Source organism: Petaurus breviceps, unplaced genomic scaffold, assembly GCF_028583685.1.
Source record: "Petaurus breviceps papuanus isolate PSGF00001 unplaced genomic scaffold, PetGlider_PUasm1.0 189, whole genome shotgun sequence".
NCBI classification, from domain to species: Eukaryota; Metazoa; Chordata; class Mammalia; order Diprotodontia; family Petauridae; genus Petaurus; species Petaurus breviceps.
The window spans coordinates 48,112,990-48,118,989 of record NW_027185809.1 but is presented as its reverse complement, the minus strand read 5'-3'; positions in this window follow the sequence as shown (position 1 = coordinate 48,118,989).

The following is a 6,000-nucleotide window of genomic DNA, read 5'->3' as shown; positions in this document are numbered from 1 at the left end:
TACTCAACTATAAATGGGGAATAATAACACCTACTCTCTAGGAGTTTTGTGAGGTTCAAATAAGATATTTGTAAAGCACTTATCATGGAGCTTAACACATAATTTTGTTGCTGTTGTTGCTGTTATTGAGTCATTTCAATCACTTACAACTCTTTGCAATCCCATTTGGATTTTTCTCAGCAAAGAGAAAGTTTGGCAGAAGGAGAAGGGGGTAGAGCAAATGGGGCAAAGTGTCACTTCTTTCTCCACTTCATTTTATAAATGAAGAAACTGAGGCAAACAAGGTTAGTGACTTGTCCAAATTTATACACTAAGTAAGTATCTGAGGCCAGATCTGAACTCAGGAAGAGATCTCTATGTAATAGGGACTACTACAAAAATGTAATTTTTCTAAAATTAGCTGTCAAAAATGATGACCCCCAAAGTACTTAAAAAATTCTATTACATTTTTTCTTGGTAACAACCCTGAGAGGTAGGTGCTGTTATTATCACCATTTTATAGAGGAGGAGGCTGAGGGGGGCAGAAGTTAAGTGATTTACCTGTGTTCACATAGCTAGTAAATGTCTGAGACTGAATTTGAAGTTATGTTTTCCTGACTCCAGGTTCAGCACCTATAAGACCCCACTGCCTAGATAAGGGTAAAGATATATACAGAGGAAAACATAATACATATAAATCTGTATAGAATAGTAGTTAGTTGGCTGGTCTTGGAGTCAGGAAGATTTGGGTTCAAGCCTTAACTCTAACACAGTAGCTCTATCACCCTAAAACAAAACAATTAACCTTTGACTGTCCCTAGGCAATTTTATAAGGACTCTAAGTTAAAAATGAATATCTGACTGAGTTATACAGGAGTTGTGATGTATTTTCCGCACCAGAGATTATCTCCATAAATGAAGTTATAGCTCCAGACCTCCCAAAATTTATACCACACAAAGATATATGGTAAGTGCTAGAGAGGTACAAAATGTGGTGTTTTATGAAGTGTGATAGAGATCCTTATCAGTATAGGGAAGTAGTTCTCAAAATTTTTGGTCTCAGACTCCTTTACACTCTTACTTTAAGACCCTTGGAGTAAATAATATTGTCAAATTAGAGAATGTGGAAAGAGGAGGCCAAAGATCAGTTTTGGGGTATAACTACCTTCAGGAGTCAGAAAGACAACTAGGAGCCAGCCAAAAATACAGGAAACAAACAGAGAGCTAGAAAAAGTAGGAGAGAATAATATTTCTAAATGTAGGCAAAGTGAGTAGTCTCCACTAGACCAAACTTCAAGAACAAAAGGTCATTTCTATAAAATGCTGAGACATTGAAGTTGGATGTTGGCGCATCATGGTATGGAACGGCAATAATGCAGTTTTATTCTTTCTAAGTCTACCAGGATTATGCCTCTATACCTACAACTGCATCTTTTTGAGGGTGAAAGGACTTACCAAGCGTAAGTTTTATATAGGTGTCAAGTTAAAATTTATATAAGACACCATTTAAAGGGAAAAGGAGGAAAAGAAATATGGGTGAGTGGCAACATGAAGCATGAGGAGTGAATGGGAGGAAAAGATAAATGAAACTTTTTTGCTAATCATTTAGCACACTAATTGACATGCACATAGCCTCTAAAACAGTGAAGGAGAGGAGGGAGATGATAAGGGGAGGGCGTGGGAGAATTAGGAAAGGGAGAAATTAAATGACTTTATCAGCATGTCAATTTAAATTTGCATTTTATCACTGGAAAATTTTTTTAGCTTTAATTGCAACATCTCATTCTGTTCTCTCTACTTTCCTCAGTTTCTGTTCTGTTAGAGTCATTGAGTCCTGAAAGAAGCACAAGGATCACAAAGCATGGAACACTGGGCAAATGTCCCTCTTTGTCAAGTATTAGAAATTGTTCTGTGCAGCTTCATGAAGAAGTCAGCACATAGATGATCAGTTATTAGGGTTGTTATATTTTAACCAAATGAGAAATGACAACATTTATTGGTTGTAGAAGAAATATGGGAAGACATAGAGGAAAAGAATATGCTAAAAAAGACAAATGCATGAAAGAGAGGTATCTATTGAGCTGGAAGACTGAGATATTTCTTTTAAGGACTAGAGCTCTAAGAACTAAACAAATAGAAATTGTGTTTATTTGAGAAGCTAGACACAATCTATATTTATGAAAGTAAAGCAAAACCAAACAGAACTATAATATTTTTCTCTCAATTAATACATTTGGTTCATCTGTACCATTATGTGATAAGGATCCCAGAATATTTGATGTTCCACAATGTAGCAGTACAATGATTCAGGAAAAGCTAACTGACTAAACTGATCTTTCGTTCATAAAATTTGTAGCCAGGGGCATTAATTAGTAGAATGACCTTCTGTTTTACAAAATGAGAAACTGAGGGCTACATAGGTAAAGCAAGTCATCTAAGCTTATACACAGTGAGAAAATGGCAGCATCAAGACTAGAAACTACCTCTCCTGACTCTTAAATCAGGTGTTATTTCTTCTATTATATATCTAAATTGGGCAGTGAGCCCATACTATATTGGTTGCGGTAGCTAGGCAGGACTATGTAATTGAATTCATTTCAATAATCATTTATTAAATAACTACCATATGTAAGGTAGAAAGCCAGTCTCTCTCTCTCTCACTATATATATATATGTGTGTGTGTGTGTGTGTGTGTGTGTGTGTTCATATATATATATATATATATATATATATATATATATATATATATATAAACACACATATATATGGCATCGTGCTGGAATTTTTAATATACAAATACAAATTACACTTTTTGAATACAACATGCACACCATTAAATTTAATTTAGGAGAGAATGTAATCATCTAAAAAGAAATCCAGGAAAGGTGTTCTAGAAAGTGCATTCATTCTGTAGGGTCAAACAAGCTTGATTTGCCATGGGATAGGCAGGTCCAAAGATAGAACTGGCAGAACTTTGGCATCAATATCTTGAGAAGCTGGCAAGGGTTGAACAACTATCAAACCTCTTCCTCTTTTTTGATGATGAAATATGACTCTATAGTTTCCTGGAGAGTAATAAGCATTCCTTATGCTTAATTAGTTTTCCATGTTTGTTTGAATGTTTTTTAAATTCATTCCCATCAATTTCACTTCCCCAAAAGATAACTTCATGCATCTTGCCTGACAAAAAAAGACAACATGGTTTCACTTATTCTCTTCCTTTTCTTTGACTTCCAGAGTCAAGATTTGACTTCCAAATTCAAAGCCTTCAGTCTCCACTCCCCCCTGCCTTAATATACAATTAAGAATTTCATACTGAGGATGAATGAGATTTTGATATTATTGGAAAAGTTTCCATAAAAACAAAGGAAATTTATGTATTTTTATTGGAGTAATATAATGTAATGCTCTGTAATGTAATATTATCCATGTACATAAATGAACGAAACATTTATTAAGCACCTACCACATTCTAGGTACTGGGCTAAACAGGAGAATACAAATATGAGGCATTTCCTCTCTTCAGCCACTGAAATGATTTTCCTAAAGGGCAGGTACAATCGTATAAATTACTCAATAAAAACCAGGGTTTTCCTATTTCTTCCATTGTTGCTCAATTGTTTCATTCATGTCTTACTCTTTGTGATCACATTTGGAATTTTCTTGGCAAATATAATGGAGTAATTTTTCGTTTCCTTCTCCAGTTAATTTTACAAATGAGGAAACTAAGATAAAAAGAGTTAAGTGATTTGCCAATGGTCAGTATCTGAGGTCAGATTTGAGCCCAGGAAGATAAGTCTTCCTGACTCCAGCCCTGGCATTCTATCCACTACACCATCTAGCTGCCCCCTATTGCCTCTAGGATCAAATAAAAATGTTCTTTTCACTTGCAGAACCTATCACCTAGCCCCTCTCCTACCTTTCCATTCTTCTTAATCCTTACTATCCAACATGTGGCCTTTAATCCAGTCACACTAGCCTCCTAGTGGAATCTGTTACTCAGGGTTTGTTTGTTTTCCTGACTTTCCCCCATGTCTGGAGGCTATTGACCTCTTCAGCTTCCCTCAGGTCTCAACTAAAACCCTATGTTCTCTAAGAAGCCTTCCCCAGTCCTCTTTACAATGCCTCCCCCAGTTAATTATCTCCTTTATCCATTATATCGTCTACTACATATATATTTGTTTTCACATTGTCTCCCCAACTTGATTGTGAACTCTTTCAAGGCAAGGGCTGATTTTTGTCTCTCTTTGTCTCCCCACTCAGTGCCTGGCACATTGTGGAGTCTCAATAAAATTTTTTTGAAAAGACTTTTGAATAAAAGTAGTAATTATTTCCACTAAAAATTCTAGAAAGATTTATGTTTTTCTAGTCATTATATAAAAATATATTTTTAAAAAATTCTCTAGAAATCATGTCAATAAATGGAGCTTTCCTCAATATGGGAAATATCTACCTAAGCCCAAGAGCAAATATCGTAAGGAATGGAGATGGACTAGAGGCTTTCCAATAAAATCAGGAATAAACCTATTATGCTTATTATCACAGCTGCTATTTAACATAGTTCTAGAAATGTTAGATATAGTAATAAGACAAAATATAAAATAAAAGGAAAAAAATATACAAAGAAGCAACAGAATTATTATTTGTATAAGATAATTAAAAAATTCAAGGAATAAAATAATTGTAAACACAAATTGTAAGACACACAATAAATCTGTGCAAAATAACAGCATTCTGTTATGTTGCCAACTAAATACAGTAGGATGAAATAGAAAGAGAAAATTCATCCAAAATAACCATAGAAGCTATAAAGTATTTAGCAATGTGTGTGTGTGTGTGTGTGTGTGTGTGTGTGAAAAGAAAAGGAATGCAGGTTATAAACCTATGCTAGTCATAGTACATAGTTTTTATAATATATTATTGTAGTCTACTTGCTAATATTTTATTTATTTTTGTTGCCTCAATGTTCATTAAGGATAATGGTCTGTAATATTTTTTCTTCATTTTGACCATATTTTCATCCTAAAAAGAGATTAGAGGCAGCAAATGCATTCCACTGGGCCCAGACTTTTTGATTAATGCTAGTTATAACCATTTGGATACAACAAAAAGGCATACTTTGCAGAAATAACTGAAGAAACATTAATTGCTCATGAGTAGGCTAAGCCAATACAATAAAATTTAAGTATCACCTAAATTAATTTACTTATTCAATGCTTTACCAATCAAATGATAAAAGGGATATTTTTAGAATTAGAAAAAATAATGTAATGCATAAGAAGGAAGTAAAAGTCCAAGACCTCAAGAGAAATAATGGAAAAAATGGGAAGGAAAGAGGTCTATGAGTAGCAGATCTCAAAATATTGTTGTAGTCCTTCATTTTCAAAGAGAACCAGTGACTTCACATGGTGATGTCTTAATTCATGCGTGAATTGGAGTTAACTGAAGCACAGTTGCACAAAGTCCTCAGCCTCATTCTCTCTCTTCCAGAATCATCATAGTACAGTAATAAGAGAAAAATCAAGATAACTGGCAATGGCCCAGGATGCAGTGGATGACCTTAGTGTCTTCCATGTCTCACTAAGCTTTAAGTACTTGACAGTATCTGCTTTAGCTGCCTTCATGTTCATTGGAACAGATTTTTCTCATTCACCCATTCCACCAGAGGATGACTTCACATGTTTGAGGTAGATATCCCCTAACTCTCTGAAAGGTTTGAGGCTTGTAAGTTACCCTCAAAATATGCTAGGGGCAGCTAGGTGGCATAGTGAATGGAGCACCGGCCCTGGAGTCTGGAGGACCTGAGTTCAAATCAGACCTCAGACACTTGACATACTTACTAGCCATGTGACTTTGGGCAAGTCACTTAACCTCAACTGCCCTCCAAAAAATGGCAAAAAATATATATACACCCCAAAACAACATCATTAAAACAATGGTTGTTAACTGAAAGCTATCAAGGTGCCACATACCTCTAATCTCAGCTACTCAAGAAGCAGAAGCTGGGGGCCAGAGCCAAG